The sequence below is a fragment of the Hyperoodon ampullatus genome, assembly GCF_949752795.1.
Source record: "Hyperoodon ampullatus genome assembly, chromosome: 18".
NCBI lineage: Eukaryota > Metazoa > Chordata > Mammalia > Artiodactyla > Ziphiidae > Hyperoodon > Hyperoodon ampullatus.
The window spans coordinates 39,131,495-39,148,518 of NC_136931.1; the positions used below are offsets into that span (position 1 = coordinate 39,131,495).

The window sequence follows — 17,024 nt, forward strand, 5'->3', positions numbered from 1 at the left end:
ATGACGGTAACATCAACAGCACACTTGCAAGTGCAATCCAGAAATGCACAAGGCAAAATCTTAGAAAAGTTTAAGTCCTTTCTCCCAGCCAATTCCACTCTGGTTTTTTAATTAAGGAAATTAAGGCAGATCTGTACAAATTAACGGAGACCTTGCAGTGAACTGCAAGCGAGTTAACTGCAGCATTGTTTTTCCTGGTGAAATGTGAGAAACCACCTAATAACTGACACGAGGGCAGGTGGGTGACTGCATTCTGGTCTCAATGGTCTATGGCGCAGGCATTTAAGATACAACTGTAGGAAAATATCCATTGACGTGAAAGGATGTTCATGCTGTACCACTAAGTGCTGTGCCACTAACAAGAGGATTGTTGAAAAACGGAATGATCTAGTCTTTAAAAGGGAAAAATAAATTTGAATAGAAACAAACAGAATGGGATTGATTGGCAGCATCATGGATCAACTTAATTTTCCTTTTCCTATATATCTGAATTTTCCATGTTTCTCTACTCCTTGGGTAAATGAGTAGTTTTTTTTTATAATTTCATTTTTCATTTTTTTTCTTTGAACCATGAGTTATTTTAGAAGAGTGTTCTTTAGTTTCCAAATACTTGAAGACTTTTTTCTCTTATTTCTTTTACTTATTTATTTATTTGTGGCTGCATTGGGTCTTCATTGCTGCGCGAGCTTTCTCTAGTTGTGGCGAGTGGGGGCTACTCTTTGTTGCGGTGTGTGGGCTTCTCATTGCAGTGGCTTCTCTTATTCCGGAGCATGGGCTCTAGGCTCACGGGCTTCAGTAGTTGTGGCACGCGGGCTCAGTACTTGTGGCTTGCAGGCTCTAGAGCGCAGGCTCAGTAGTTGGGGCGCATGAGCTTAGTTGCTCCGCGGCATGTGGGAGCTTCCTGGACCAGGGCTCGAACCTGTGTCCACTTCACTGGCAGGTGGATTCTTAATCACTGCGCCACCAGGGAAGTCTGCAATAAAGTATTCTTAAACTAACATATGTACTTTTGTGTGTGTGTGTGTGTGGTACGCGGGCCTCTCACTGTTGTGGCCTCTCCCGTTGCGAAGCACAGGCTCCGGACGCACAGGCTCAGCGGCCATGGCTCACGGGCCCAGCCGCTCTGCGGCATGTGGGATCTTGCCGGACCGGGGCACGAACCCGTGTCCCCTGCATCAGCATGCAGACTCTCAACTACTTCGCCAACAGGGAAGCCCCACTTTTTTTTTTTTAACACAAAATGCTACTCCACACTGAATAGACTATAGTATAGTGTAAACATAACTTATGGGCACTGGGAAAGAAACAAACAAAACTCCTATGATTGGCCTTATTGTGGTGGTCTGGAACCGGACCTGCAGTACCTCTGATGTATGCTGATACTTGAGCGACGGGAGTCAAAACTGAGAGCAGAGGTTCTCTAACTCTGGTTTCATTAAGAAATAGCTGGTGAGACTGTGTTAAAAATTCAGGTTCAAACACACCTAGTGCCCAGATCTTAGTTTTTAATACTGTTCTCCAATAAAAGTAACCAGGGCTCCTTGGATAAACGGTTGGTTCTAGGACTGGGCAGGAAATTATACAGGATGTGCTTAGAGTATCTGGTAGTTCCAGAACAGAAGTCTCTCAGCCTCCATCTCGTTGTCTCTCTCCCTCATAGACACACACACACACATGGGGTATGTCAAAGAGACACAGGAGCCAACTGAATGAGCTCCCAATAGTCAAAGCTGGAACAATCTGAGCAACAAAGTAGCACTGGATAATAACCCAGTCTATAAAATCTCCGTGAGCCCACGCTGACGTAAATGAATGACTGAACAAATAAATAAATGGCCGTGCATGATTCCAAATAATTTGTGTGGCTATTCTGCCCTCAAGAAGTTGAAGCATGACTCTTCACACCTTACGCATGAACTGTGCACAGTGACTTCCTTCCACAGATGACAGTATTGGGGGCGGGGACTAAGTTTACAGCGTAGAAACATGACAAACATTGTCAGCCAGGTGGTGGAGGTTAACGTCAACAGTGACAAGTCACACTGATACTGTGCACCCTGAATACCATGTGAGGACAGTGGCACTTCACTTCTGTGTTCTTCCTCCCCCTCGGATCATAAGAAACATAAGACAAACCCCAGCTGAGGCACATTCTCCAAAATACCTGACCACGACTTCTCATAACTGTCATCAAAAACAAGGAAAGTCTGGGAAACTGTCACAGCCATGAGGAGCCTAAGGAGATGTGACAACTAAATGTAATGTGGTGTCCTGGGAGGATCCTGGCACAGAAGAGGGACATGAGGTAAAAACTAATGAAATCTGAATGAAGCATGGACTTTAGTTAATAATAACATAGCAATATTGGTTCATTAATGGTAACAAAAGTACCATACTCATGTAAGATAAGAATAGGGGAAACTGAGTGTGGGGTATATGGAAATTCTCTATACCATCTTCCCAATTTTTATGCATATCTAAAAACTATTCTTCTAAGAAAGTTTCTTTAAAAAATTTAAGTTCCAGGGCCCTACCTCCAATGATTCAGATTAGGAAAGTCTGTGGTGGGGTACAGGAATTTGCATTTTTCACAGGACCCCTAGATGATTACGATGCAGATAATTTGGGGTTGAGAAAACACTGTTTTCTGGGGGTGGAGTTTGGCTGGGGGGAGGTAATTCATAAGAAACCTTTGCCCAGGGCTTCCCTGGTGGCGCAGTGGTTGAGAGTCTGCCTGCCGATGCAGGGGACACGGGTTCGTGCCCCGGTCTGGGAAGATCCCACATGCCGCGGAGCAACTGGGCCCGTGAGCCAAAATTACTGAGCCTGCGCGTCTGGAGCCTGTGCTCCGCAACAGGAGAGGCCGCGATAGTGAGAGGCCCGCGCACCGCGATGAAGAGTGGCCCCCGCTCTCCACAACTAGAGAAAGCCCTCGCACAGAAACGAAGACCCAACACAGCCAAAAATAAATAAATAGATAAAGCAAACTGTCAACAAGTAAAAATAAACACTATAAAAAAAAAAGAAACCTTTGCCCAACTCTCTTCTTACATTCAGAAATTCTTCTGGACCACCCACTTGTGCTTGCCACTGTATTCTGACAGCAGATAAGATGGGGGTGAGTTTGGATAACCACAAACAGTTTGGGTTCCCTGCCCCTCTAAACAGCACTATTGTAAAAGCTTCCAATAGTTTAAAGCTGTTAAGTTTCAGCTTAATTTCTTACACAGCAATAGATAACTAATATACCACCCGACCATGAAGCCAGAGACTTTCATTTCCAGTGTCATCAGGCTTCACTTGTTATGGAGGGTGGTACCCACACGGTGACAGCAACAGCATGAGTGCTCAGGTCATACGGGGCACCTGCCAATATCCGATTTACATTTTTCTCATCAAGGCTTCCCTGGTGGCGCAGTGGTTGAGAATCTGCCTGCCAATGCAGGGGACATGGGTGCGAGCCCTGGTCTTGGAAGATCCCACATGCCACGGAGAAACTACGCCCATGAGCCACAACTACTGACCCTGCGTGTCTGGAGCTTGTGCTCGGCAATGAGAGGCCGTGATGGTGAGAGGCCCGCGCACCGCGATGAAGAGTGGCCCCCGCTCGCCGCAACTAGAGAAAGCCCTCGCACAGAAACGAAGACCCAACACAGCAAAAAAAAAAAAAAAAAAGTGCCTCAGGAGTAGCAGTGAGGATGGCCTTGACGCCCTAAATCCCCACGGCCCCCACACAGCAGCTAGAGCTTTGCACAGCCTCCCCTGGTTCCCGTGGCAGAGTCTGTGCTTTGCCACACCGTGGCCTGGAAGTGGGTCTCAGCCTCAGCAGCCTCCTCAGTGTGACTTCCCACCCCCGTGCCATCCACCTGCCAGCGTCTGCCACTCCCTGTCACTCCCTCGCACTTGGCCCCCTGCTGTACTTTCCTCATGTCACTTTGTGGTGGACACAAGGTCTGACTCCCCAGTGGCCATTTCTGCTTCCTCTTCTTTTCCTGGCAAATGGGATTCCAGTTTGGATCGGGTGACAACAAATTTGAGGGAGCACACTGGTTCTCCCCACTCCTGGAACTGGGGGGAACACAACTTATGCTTTTGTCCTGGACACAAATCTTGAGGGTCTGGGATAACGGTGGCCACTTCCCTTTCCACTGCCACGGATCAGTTTAGAAAGAGCACGGGCTACAGTTCTGGCCGAGGAGACGTGAGGGGTGTTCTGTTGGGCGCTGCTACAAGCTTTCCTCACTTTTAAAAAGGGGAACAAGGAAGGGAGGGAGCTGCTCTCTGCCCTGCACCCTCCGAAGGTTTGGGTGCTCGGCGTACAAGAGGGGATTCTTGCTGCTGCTGCTGCAGCCGACTTGCAGACGCTGGCCACTGCTGGCAGGCCTTGACTTCACCGTGGAGCCACTGGCACCACCACGTGTCCTGAGAGCTTAAACCTATGCTGACTCCTCTGTTATTACGGCCAACAGCATATGCACTATAGATATCTAAACTCACCTTTTTGCTGCTTTATCACTGCTACCTTCCCGCTCCTAAAATGTAAGCTCTGTGAGGGGAGGGGCCTGTCCCTCCATCACTATGTCCCCATCACGTGGACTGGGCATTGTCTGGCACAGCTACAGCAGGTGCTTGATAAATGCTGGCTGCATTCATGTATGAGGCTCCTCCAGGGCAGGGACTCAGTCACTGTGGCTTCTGGGAGCGGCAGGGGCTCAAAAGCCTTCGCTGGATCAACAGGCAGGGAAGCCAGAAGACAGCTGCTTAACAACACACTTTATTAAGACAAAACGTACAAAAAGAACCTAACAAAGGAGACGCAACAGGGCTGGAGGTGCCCATCCCAACTAGCTGCCCACGCAGAGGGCCGATGCCAGCCCCTAGCTCGCCCTCCTCCTCCTACAGTTGGAAGGGCTCCACGGGCCACCTTGCCCTGACGGTGGGATCCACGTGGTCCTGAAGGCGGTGCCACTTCATGTGGGCATTCCGACCCTTGATGTTGCCAAACACCCTGAGGAGGCACCAGAGGACACAGGGGTCAGAGCAGGGGGAGGCGGGTAGCCCTGAGGGGGGCACCCCAGAGAGCTGAGGGCAGGCGGTGTGGGAGAATCCAGGGAAAGGGCGGTACCTCTCACACTCCCGGCAGGGAAAGAAGCCCTGGCCCTTCCTGCTCCCCGGCAGCTCAGGGGTCCGCTTCGAGCCGGTGTTTGGGCTGGAGTTGGGGATGGACTCCCTCCTATAACTCTCAGTAGTCCTCTGTAATTCGGGGGTTGGACGGTGGCTGGGTTTCCTCCGAGGGCTACGAGTGACCTGCACAGGGGGCAGAGGTGATGAAAGGATGCTGACGGCCCCGCCGCCCTTCTAAGGGAGAAGCAGGTGTCCAGAGCGTCCAGACGTCGCGGGGTGCACCCCCCCACCGCCACCCAGCTTGGATGAGCACCGGGCATCCAGATCCGTGCTGAACTCCTGAAGCCCTACCCCGAGACCCTCTACCTTCGCTTCTGTCCTGTCTGCTTCACCCAGCTCTCTCTTGACCCTCTTTTCCGGCACTGGGGCTCGGCCGCAGTCAAAATCGATCATTAGTTTTTGCGTGTAGTAGTACTCGACACACTGGGCTACTGTTTTTGTCTGGACCTAGTGGAGGAAGACAGAAGCCGGCTAAGGACAGTGCCTCAGGAGTAGCAGTGAGTATGGCCTTGACGCCCTAAATCCCCTCCCTATGGGGCCAGCCGCCACTTTTTGAAAGCCCTCCTGAAACGTCTCTCCCCTACGGCTTGGTATGCTCCTCTGCTACGGGGGACAGAGAATCAGAAAGTCCTCCTGGGGATGAAGGAGTTCAGAGAGAAGCCACCAGAGTCAACACCATCTAAGCTCTGCACGCTCTGAGCAACAAGGCTGGCCCAGGAAGGCTTCTCTCCAGGAAAACGCACACAAAGGTACACACGAGGACGCTCACTGTGACATCATGTGGAGCCACATGTCTAACGACAGGGACTAATTAAAGCAGAGTGTCCTTACGTGGTGGATACCTCATAGCCTTATGCGACAGCTAGGCAGAGCCCTCCAAAAAACTGAAGAGGAAGGAATACTTCCCAACTCAGTCCGTAAGTTCAACATTTCTCTGATACCAAAGCCACACAAAGATATTACAAGGAAAGAAGGCTACAGACCAATGTCCCTCATGAACATAGATGAAAATTTTGAAACAAAACTTTAACGAACAGAATCCAACAATATATATATGTATATATATATATATATATATATATATATATATATAAAGGACAATATACCATGACTAAGTGGAGCTCATCCCAGAAACGTGAGGTTGGTTTAACAATCTAAAATCAATGTAATTCATCATATTAAACTTAAAAAAGAGAAATCATATGAGCATCTTGATAGGTGCAGAAAAAGCATTTGATACAATCCAATGTCCATTCCTGATGTAAACTCTCAGCACAATAGGCATAGAAGGAACTTCTCTTCAACCTGATAAATGATACCTACAAAATCCCTACAGCTAACGGTGGAGTGGTTTCCCCTCAAATATCATGAACAACACAAGGATTTCCACTCTCACCACTTCTACTCAATACTGTACTGGTGGTTCTACAGTGCAAAAAGGCAAGAAAAAAAGTAAAGGCATCCAGGTTGGAAAGGAAGAAATAAAAGTGTCTTTATTTACAGATGATAGGCCGGTCTATGTAGAAAATTCAGTGGAATCCACAAAAAAGTTACCAAAACTAGTAAGTCAGTTTGGCAACATTTCAGAAGACAAGATCAATATAAAAATCAATATTATTTCTATACATACTAGCAACAAACCATTGGAAACTGAAATAAAAAAGAACTCTATAACATCATAAAAAACACAAGTACTGGGCTTCCCTGGTGGCGCAGTGGTTCAGAGTCCACCTGCCGATGCAAGGGACACGAGTTCGTGCAACGGTCCTGAAGGGATCCCACGTGCCATGGAGCGGCGGGGCACGTGAGCCATGGCCGCTCGGCCTGCGCGTCCGGAGCCTGTGCTCCGCGGCGGGAGAGGCCACAATGGTGAGAGGCCCGCGCACCGCAAAAAAAAAAAACCCAACAAAAACAGAAAAAAACCAAGCGCTTAGGAATAAATCTGACAAAAAGTATGCAACAACTGTACACTAAAAACTTCAAAACATTGCTGAAAAATTAAAGATTGAAATAGAGAGATATACCCTGTTCACGAGTCAGAAGACTCAATATTGTGAAGGTAACAACTCTCCACAGTTGACCTATAGAGTCAAAAACAGTACCAATCAAGTTCCTAGCAGGAATTTTTATTTTGAAATTGACAAGTTATTTCTAAAATTCATAGGGAAATAAAAAGAATCTAGAATACAAAAAATAACTTTGAAAAAGAATAACAAAGTTGAAGGACTAATATTTTCTGATTTCAAGACTTAGAATAAAGCTACAGTAATAAAGACAGTATGGGAATAGCTTAATAAAAGACAAACAGATCAATGGAACAGAATACAGGGTCCAGAAGTAGATGCATATATATATGGCCAACTGATATTTAACAAAGGTACAAAAGCAACTGAGTGGAGAAAGTATGGTCTTTCCAACAAAAGGTATAGGAACAGTAAATATCCATATGCAAAAAATGAACTCACCTTGCACCCCATACAAAAATAAACTTACAATGGATCATAAATCTAGAAATAAAACCTAAAACTAGAAAACCTCCAGAAGAAAACATAGGGGAAAATCTTTGTGACTTTGGGTTACGCAAAGATTTCTTAGATAGAACACGAGAAGCACAGTCTATAAAAGAGAAACTAGTAAGTTAGGCTTAAGCAAAATTGAAAACTTTATTTCAAAAGACACTGTTAGGAGACTGACAAATTGCATATTGGGAGAAAATATTTCCAAAGCACATATCTGGATAAAGGACTGGTGTTCAGAACAAAATAAGAATTCCTACAGCTCAATAAAAACACAGACACTCCAATAAAAACAGAGGCAAAAGATATGAACAGACAGCTCCCCAGAGAAGGTGCACATATAGAAAAAAAACACAAAGATGCTCAGCATCATTAGTCATTAGGAAAATGGAGTCAGATGCTACAGTACACTCATTAGAATGGCTAACATTAAAGAGACTTAGCATACCAAGTGTCGACGAGGGTGTGGAGCAACTGGACCTTTCATAACCTGCTGGTGGGAATGGGAAGTGGTATAGCCACTTTGGAAAACAGTTTGGCAGTTTCTTAAAACGTTAAACATACATCTACTATAAGTTATCCTCATTCCCCTCCTAGGTATTTATAATCCCACCCCCATCTCTGCAAAAAAAAAAAGAACCCAGTACATGTCCATACAAAGACTTGTACGTGAATGTTCAGAGCAGCTTTATCTGTAGTCATCAGTAACTGGAAACCGCCAACAGGTGGATGATTAAATGAACGGTGGTCCTTCCACACAGTGGTATACTCCTCAACAATAAAGGGATGAAGTATGGGTACACACGACAACATAGATGAATCTCAAAATCATTAGGTTGAGTGTAAGAAGCCAGACAAAGCAGATCACATGCTGTACGATTATTCCATTTATATAAACCTCTAGAAAATGCAAACTAATTTAGAGTGACAGAAAGTAGACAAGACTTGACTAGGGACCTGGGTGGCAGGAAGGAAGGGTTGCAAAGGGGCAGGAGGGAACTTTTGGGGGTGACAGATATTTTCATTATCTTGATCATGGTGGTGGTCTTACAAGTGTATAAATATGTCAAAAACATTAAATCTTACACTTTGATTATGTGCAATTTTGCGTACATCAAGTTTAAAAAAGAGCAAAATAATCAGCAGGATATTAAGTATATGATGTCATCCTTCTTTGGGAAAGTGCATATAGGTGTGTAAAATCCGTATGGGCAGTAAATACCTGGCAGGTTATCAATCAGAAGTAGGATTGTGGGGAGGGGCCTGGAGGGCTTTATTTTGAACATGGGATTCATTTCTGTACTGTTTGGGGTTGTTCAAAGCAATGGCATTTCAGTTGTCAACTGTTCACAGCATGAGCAGAGTATCGCCCCTGACAGGCCCTGCAGTTCTAGCGCCTCGGCCGTGTGAAGGAGCCTTGTCTACACCAGCCTGCCATGTTCGCCTTACCATCCTGTGTATCAAGTAGAAGTCCTTCTTGTAGGCACAGAACGCCTTCTTAAAGAGCCTCTTCTCCATGGAGGTCCAGATGTCCGAACCTATTGGAGAAACAGCCAAGAGGAGGAAGGCTGTTTCTCCTTCTGGGACCACAGCCACGGCTGAAGTGCAGACTCCCCTCTTTTTCAGGCCATCGAGCGCCCATTATATGCCAAGATTTCTGCTAAGCCCCTTACTTGCTTTATCTCACACAATCCTCACAAAAACCTTAGCAGGTAGGGGCTCTTACCATCCCCACTTGACAGGTGCAGCAACTTGAGGCTTCCTCTGGTTAAGAGACTTACCAAGGGCAGCCGTGGGCCCCTGCTTGCCTGACTCCAAGGCTGGAGTGCTCAACTGGGAAACCTGAGCCCACCCCAACCTGGCACCCCCCTTCTGGCCTGGAAGAGCCCACGAGGGAAACAGTGGAAAGGGGAAGGTTGGATCCAACTAGAGAACAGCACCCACTGAGTCCCCCAGAGAGGCCGGGCCCTTCTGGGAGGGCAGGTGTAGGCCCCAAGAGAACTCCGGGAGGCACGTGCAGAGCTTGCCATGGAAACTGACTGGCTCACAGGGGCCTCAGCCAGGCCAAAACCACGCGGGCAGCCACGCTCGTTACCTGTGTAGTGATAGTTGGCGAGAGGGTGAGTCTGTGGCTTCTGGGGTCCTCTCAGTAAGAGGGTCTCCAGGGCAACCTGGAACGAGAGGAGTGGTGGGCAACTCTCTGAGGGAGGGAAGATGAGGTGGAGACCCGCCTTCATTCTTTCATTCATTCAGAAAATATGTGCAGCCCTCCCTAAAGCCACCCCTACCCCAGGGCGACTCAAAGTGTGGTCGGTCTGTGGACTGGCCACCAGCTGTCAACCACTTGGGACACATTGCCTACAGCACTAAGCGGACTGTTGAGTGCAGCTGACGTTACCTTTTTCATAGCAAGATTTACTTGATGACGAAACAGTGTGTGGACTTATTCTGGCACAAGCTCCTTATTTCTTCAGGGAGCAGCATTTGGAGTGGCACTGCCCCCGCCCTACCCCATTTTATGGTCCTCATAGAACTAATCATTATCTATCACTTTAAAAAAATGTATTTCATGTGTTCACTCTCCTAAAATGTAAGCCCTGCAAAGAGAGGGCATTTGTCTTGCTCAACAGCGTAACCCCGGTCAGGACTAGCTATGCAGTTTGCAGGACCCAGCGCAAAATGGAAACACGGGGCCCTGTGCTCAGAAACTATTAAGAATTTCAAGATGGTGGCAGCAGAGCATTAAACCAAGAATGGGCCCCTGAGCTGGCCCCAGCCTGATACCATGACATCACCAGGTATCAGGAGGACCCAGTAAATGTGTGCTGATTACTCTGCTGAGCACCCACCACGTGCCAGCCACTGCCTCTCAGCTTGAGAGAAAGCACCATGTAGCCCTGACTCTAGGGTCTCCAACTCGGGTGACGTGACTTCCTCTCCCACTACACACAGTTGGACTTCTTCATTTGCTAAACTTCAGGATTGTGAGGAGGGTCCTTGGAGGAGGCAGAGGCATTTCTATTGCATCAGAGGTTTTCATACACCATTTTTAATCAAAAAGTCACTGTTCAGTAAATAAACCAGATTAATGCAGGCCCTGAGTTGGTTCTGCTAGTCACCGCCTCCCCAGTGCCGCGCTGAGATGAGGTAACGCTGGAGGAACCCTGGTGCTCTGCTGTCACCCCAGATAAATAACTGATTGAGCCCGTATGTGTGCATTTCCCCTACGTTCAAAAGGACACCACCAGTCCCAAAGCGACCAGGGAGAAGGGTGGGTGGCCAGCCTTTGGTTCTCGTGAGCTGCAAAGCCCCAAGTAGAAGGTACGTGTCTTGCGCCTAGAGCCCCTGGCCCTAAGAGAGCAGGGAGCTTCCCACAGCTCCTCTGAGCAACCCCTCGCCTGCACCGCACCTGGATGTTGCCCTGGGCTTCATGCAGACAGTGCAGAGCGAGCTCCAGGTTGGTGCCCCCGCCCGGCATCACGCTGGAGCAGGCCACGTTGAAGAGCTCGGTCACTGTTTCCAGCAGGCAGCCCAGCAGGGGAAGGAGAGGAGACACAGAGGGTCAGCAAGTGCCAGAGAGGAAACCTCCCCAACAGCACAGATGGGGCGGGGGGCTCCTGTCACCATCTCCCTCACCTCTCTGTTACAAGCAGGCTGAGGGAAGGGAGGGAAAAGGAGGACGGGCAGAAACCCTGCTCCTGGCACCTGCTCTGGATGGCCTGCCCAGCTACTGGGTGAGAGGAGAGGTGGGGCAAGGGACTGCAGCACAGCAAAGCAGTCCTGCACTGAAGGCCAACTCTGCCCACCCCACCCCCGCCTGGGGATCACTGTTTCTTGGTCAAGGTGAGAACTGGGAGGAGAAACCCCTTGGACATGGAGGAGGGCCCTCGGGAACCTGGCCCCAAAGTCTCAGCCACCTCTATCCTGTGTCTTCGGGTTGGTCATCACATCTCCCCATGGCTTCCAGACCAGAGTAGCTACATGCTCGTCACTTCCAGCCAGTGATCTGTCCTGGAGCTCTGGGATCTCAGCCTGAAACTGGCTTCCTATGTTGATGTGTCTGAAATGAGGCCACACACATGGACATAAAAGACATATGTGTGTGACCAAGATGGGAAATACAAGAGAGATGTGCGGTGAGCCCTGCTCAGCAGGGCTGTGGAACCCACCTTTTGGCCATCTCTCAGACACAGGGAGTGCTCATCAGCCCAGTAGATACGCGCAGGTATTCCAGAGACCTCTTGAGGGATACTTCCTTCCTTCCTCCAATTGGCTTTATCGCCAGATTTCTGGCTTCAGGCGTTTGGGGTCTAGGACAGGGGAGGTATGTGCTGATACCTGGCATTCTTCTGTATCCAAGGTAACATCCAAGCTACAAAACAGTATCTCACTGCGCCATCACCAATTCTATCTAGAACCCCAGGGTGCTGGGCATTCTGTCCCCAGAGATCCAACTATGGTATGTCTGGACAGAAGGAATATTGGGGAAACACCTGGAAAAATCCACCACGTCTCTGCTAGACAGGTTCTGGGTCTAGACCTGACTTTCCCGTGATGCAGGCTCCCTTGGGAAAAACCGACACTGGAATGCAAGGAGGGTAAAAGCATCCCCACATTGCAAGGACCCTCAGGTTCTAAGTCTGTTCCAACTCACGGTTCAGTGCTGATCTTGCTGTTGTCCTTCACCACATTGATGCCAAAAGAGCCGTCCATGTGATCTGGAAAACACCCAAAGAAGAGCCTCAAGAAGACTGGCTACAACTGACCCATGAGGCCCTTTTTGCCTGCCTTTCCAGAGTAGCTAAAAGCAGGCTCTTCAAGATTGCATGGTATACACACACTACTGTATATAAAATAGATAATCAACAAGGACCTACTGTATAGCACAGGGAACTATACTCAATGCTCTGTAATAACCTATATGGGAAAAGAATCTAAAAAAGAATAGATATGTGAATATGTATAACAAAATCACTTTGCTGTATACCTGAAACTAACACATTGTAAATCAACTCTAATCCAATATAAAATTGAAAATTAGAAAAAAAAGATTGCATGGTATGGAGTTTCCTCAAACATTAAAAGTAGAACTACCATATCATGCAGCAAACCCACTTCTGGGTATTCATCCAAAAGAACTGCAGTCAAGACCTCAAAAAGATATCTGAACTCCCACGTTCACTCCAGCACCATTCATAATAGCCAAGATGTGGAAACAACCTAAATGTCCACTGACAGATGAGCACATAAAGGAAATGTGACATAAACATACAATGAAATACCATTTAGCCTTAAAAGGAAATTCTGCAATATGCAACAACATGGATGACCATTGAGGACATTATACTAAGTGACATAAGCCAGTCACAGAAAGAGAAATACTGCATGACTCCACTTATATAACGTATCTAAAGTAGTTGAATTCATATTGATAGAATCAAAGAGTGGAATAGGGGTTACCAGGGGTTGGGGCAGTGGGAAATGGGAGGTTACTAATCAATGGGCATAAAGTTTCAATTAATCAAGCTCTAGAAATCTGCTGTATAACATTGTGCCTATAGTCAACAATAATGTATTGCACACTTAAATATTTGTTAAAAGGGCAGATCACAGATTAACTGTTCACATCACAATAAAATAAAATAAAAAGATTGCATGGAAGGGGGATAATACTTCTGAAAAAGTAGAGTAAGGAACTCGGCAAAACAACAAATTTACTTACAAAAATCATTAAAAAAAAAAAAAAAAAAGAACAGTAAGCTAAAGTCTCTGCAAGTTGTCCTAAAGGCATACAGCATTTTAAGAAATACTCATTCAAGAAAATCTACTAAATCTTGGGAAGAACAGTGAGAGTCTGTGGCACTGGAGCCATGGCCCACTCCCTTACCCACCTAGCCCCCAGCTCTTTGTAACGGAAGCTCTACCCAGGTAGGTGCAGCCAAGGAGATGGGGGCTTCTTCTTCCCCTGGCTCCCATGCTTAAGGAATTAAAGTAAGATAAAATAAAAATTTCTCATCAAAGAGAAAATGCCATCAAGAGATGGAAATTATATTTTAAAAAGAAACAAATGTGGACTTCCCTGGCGGTCCAGTGGTTAAGACTCCACGCTTCCACTGCAGCGAGCACGGGTTTGATCCCTAGTCGAGGAAGTAAGATCCTGCATGCTGTGCGATGCAGCCAAAAAAAAGAAGAATCAAATGGAAATAATTCAGGGGTTAAAAAAGTACAATAACCAAAATAAGGCTCAACAGAAGATCTCAGCTGGCAGAAGAAGTGATCAGCAAACCTGAAGATAGAACAATGGAGACTATGAAATCTGAAGAACAGAGAGAAAAAAATATAGGAAAGTGAAGAGAGCCTCAGAGAAATGTGAGATGTCATTAAATGCAACAATATATATGTAGTGGGAGTACCAGAAAGAGGGGAGAAAGGGACAGAATATTTAAAGTATTAATGGCTGAAAATTTCCCAACGTTGATGAAAAACAATATGTATATCCAGCAAACTCTACAAACTCCAAGAAAGATTAAACACAAAGAGCTCTACATCCAGACATAACATAGGCAAAATGTGGAAAGCAAAAATAAAGATAAGATCTTGAAAGCAAAAAGGGAAAAACAATTTGTTACATACAAGGGCACTACAGTAAAATTAACAGCTAACTTCTTAACAGAAACGATGTAGGTTACAAGGCAATGGGATAATATATTCAAATTACTGAAAGTAAAAAAGTGTTAACCAAGTATCTTATATTCAGCAAATTATCTTGCAAAAATGAAGGTAAAATAAAGACACTCCCAGATAAATAAAAACTGAGGATACCTGTTGCTGGCAGACCTGTCTTACAAGAAATATTGAAGGTGAAATATTATTCAGCCCGCAAAATGCAACAAAGTACTGATACATAGTGCAACGTGGATGAAACCTAAAAACATCATGCTAACTAAAAGAAGGTATTCATAAAGGACCACATACTGTATGATTCCACTCATAGGAAATATGCAGAATAGCGTAATCGATAGAGACAAAGTAGATTAGTCGTTACCCATGGCTGGGGATGGGGAGGATGGAAAGGAGGGACTGCTAATAAGTACAGGGCTTCTTTTGGGGATGATGAAAATTTCTGAAAACTGATGGTAGTGATGGTTGCACAGCTCTGTGAATATACTAAAAAACATTGAATTCTATACTTTAAAGGGATGAATTGTATGGTATGTGAATTATATATCCCTAATAAAAATAGATACTAAAGAAAGTCCTTCAGATTGAAAGCAAATGACATCAGATGGTAACTTGAATCCAAACAAAAAAAAAAAAAAAAAAAAAAAGCGAAGCGCTATTAAATATGGGTAACTATAAAAATCAGTATGATTACATATTTCTTTTCTTTTCTTAATGGCCTTAAAAATACCTGCATAAAACAATATGTATTGTGGGCCTGTAACATACAGAAATATAATATATGTGACAGTAACTGCACAAGGAGCACAGCTGCATTGGAGTAAAGGAATATCACCTCAGACAGTAACTCAAATCCACAAGAATAAATGAAGAGATCAGAAATGGTAAATAAGAAGGTTAATATAACAACCTCTATAAATCATGCTTGCTTTCCTTTATCCGCTCAGTGTTTTTACACGAAATAAAATTATATAAAGCAATAAACATGACCAGTAAGGTATTACTGGTTCTCTCACATATAATAGCAAAAGAGTTAGAAGGGTTAGAAGAGTTAGAAGAATTAGATTACAAATCAATAAAAGGCAGCAATTTGGAAAATTCACAAATATGTGAAAATTAAGCAACACACTGTTTAATAGTCAGTGTATTAAACAAGAAGTGGAATGATAAATTAGAAAATACTTTAGCTGAATGAATATAAAAACACAACATATTAAACTTACAAAATGTAGCTAAAGCAATGTTCAGAAGGAAATCTATAGCTGTAAAATGCCTGTATTAAAAAAGAAGAGGGCCTTCCCTGGTGGCGCAGTGGTTAAGAGTCCGCCTGCTAGTGCAGGGGACATGGGTTCGTGCCCCGGTCCGGGAAGATCCCACATGCCGCAGAGCAGCTGGGTCCATACCGCAAAAAAAAAAAAAGAAGAAGAAAAATCTCAAATCATTTATGGTCAACTGATTTTCCACAAAGGTACCAAGACAGGGCTTCCCTGGTGGCGCAGTGGTTGAGAGTCTGCCTGGCGATGCAGGGGACATGGGTTCGTGCCACGGCCTGGGAAGATCCCACATGCCATGGAGCGGCTGGGTCCGTGAGCCATGGCCACTGAGCCTGCGCGTCCGGAGCCTGTGCCCCGCAACGGGAGAGGCCACAACAGTGAGAGGCCCGTGGACCGCAAAAGAAAACAAAACAAAACAAAGTACCAAGACTATTCAATGAGAAAAGAACAGTATTTTCAAGTGCTGGAAGAACTGATACATACATGCAAAAGAATAAATTTGGACTCCTACCTCATACAGTATATAAAAGTTAACTAAAGATTGATCGCAGGCCTAAGAATAAGTTGGACTTCATCAAAATTAAAAATTGTGTACTGCAAACCATATCATAAATAAAATGAAAGGACAACCCACAAAATGGGAGAGAATTTGCAAATCATATATCTGATAAGGGGCTTGCATCCAGACTATATAAGGAACTGAGACAGCGCAATAATAAAAAGATAAGAATTCAATTTAAAAAATGGGCAAAGGATCTGAACAGACATTTCTCCCGAGAAGATATACAAATGGATAATAAGCACATGGAAAGATTCTCAACATCGTTAGCCATCAGGGAAATGTAAATCAAAACCACATGGGCTTTCCAGGTGGCGCAGTGGTTGAGAGTCCGCCTGCCGATGCAGGGGACACGGGTTCGTGCCCCGGTCTGGGAAGATCCCACATGCCGCAGAGCGGCTGGGCCCGTGAGCCATGGCTGCTGAGCCTGCGCGTCCGGAGCCTGCGCTCCGCAACGGGGGAGGCCACAACAGTGAGAGGCCCGCGTAACGCAAAAAAAAAAAAAAAAAAAAAAAAAAAAACCACAATGAGGGGGCTTCCCTGGTGGTGCAGTGGTTGAGAGTCCGCCTGCCGATGCAGGGGACGCAGGTTCGTGCCCCGGTCCAGGAGGATCCCGCTTGTTGCGGTGCGGCTGGGCCCGAGAGCCATGGTCGCTGAGCCTGCGCATCCGGAGCCTGTGCTCCACAACGGGCGAGGCCACAAACACTGAGAGGCCCACGTACCGCAAAACAAACAAACAAACAAACACCCCACAATGAGCTACCACTTTACACCCACTAGGATGGTTATAATGAAAAAGACAGATAAGAA

At 45.9% G+C, this 17,024-nt stretch overlaps 1 pseudogene across 1 annotated transcript in view; it reads right to left on the minus strand.

Annotated features, from left to right (window-relative positions):
* The window catches only part of LOC307067114 (zinc finger protein 541-like), a 56,356-nt pseudogene that overhangs the window by 20,937 nt on the left and 18,395 nt on the right, over positions 1-17,024 (minus strand). The gene's annotated exons all lie outside the window — the stretch shown is intronic.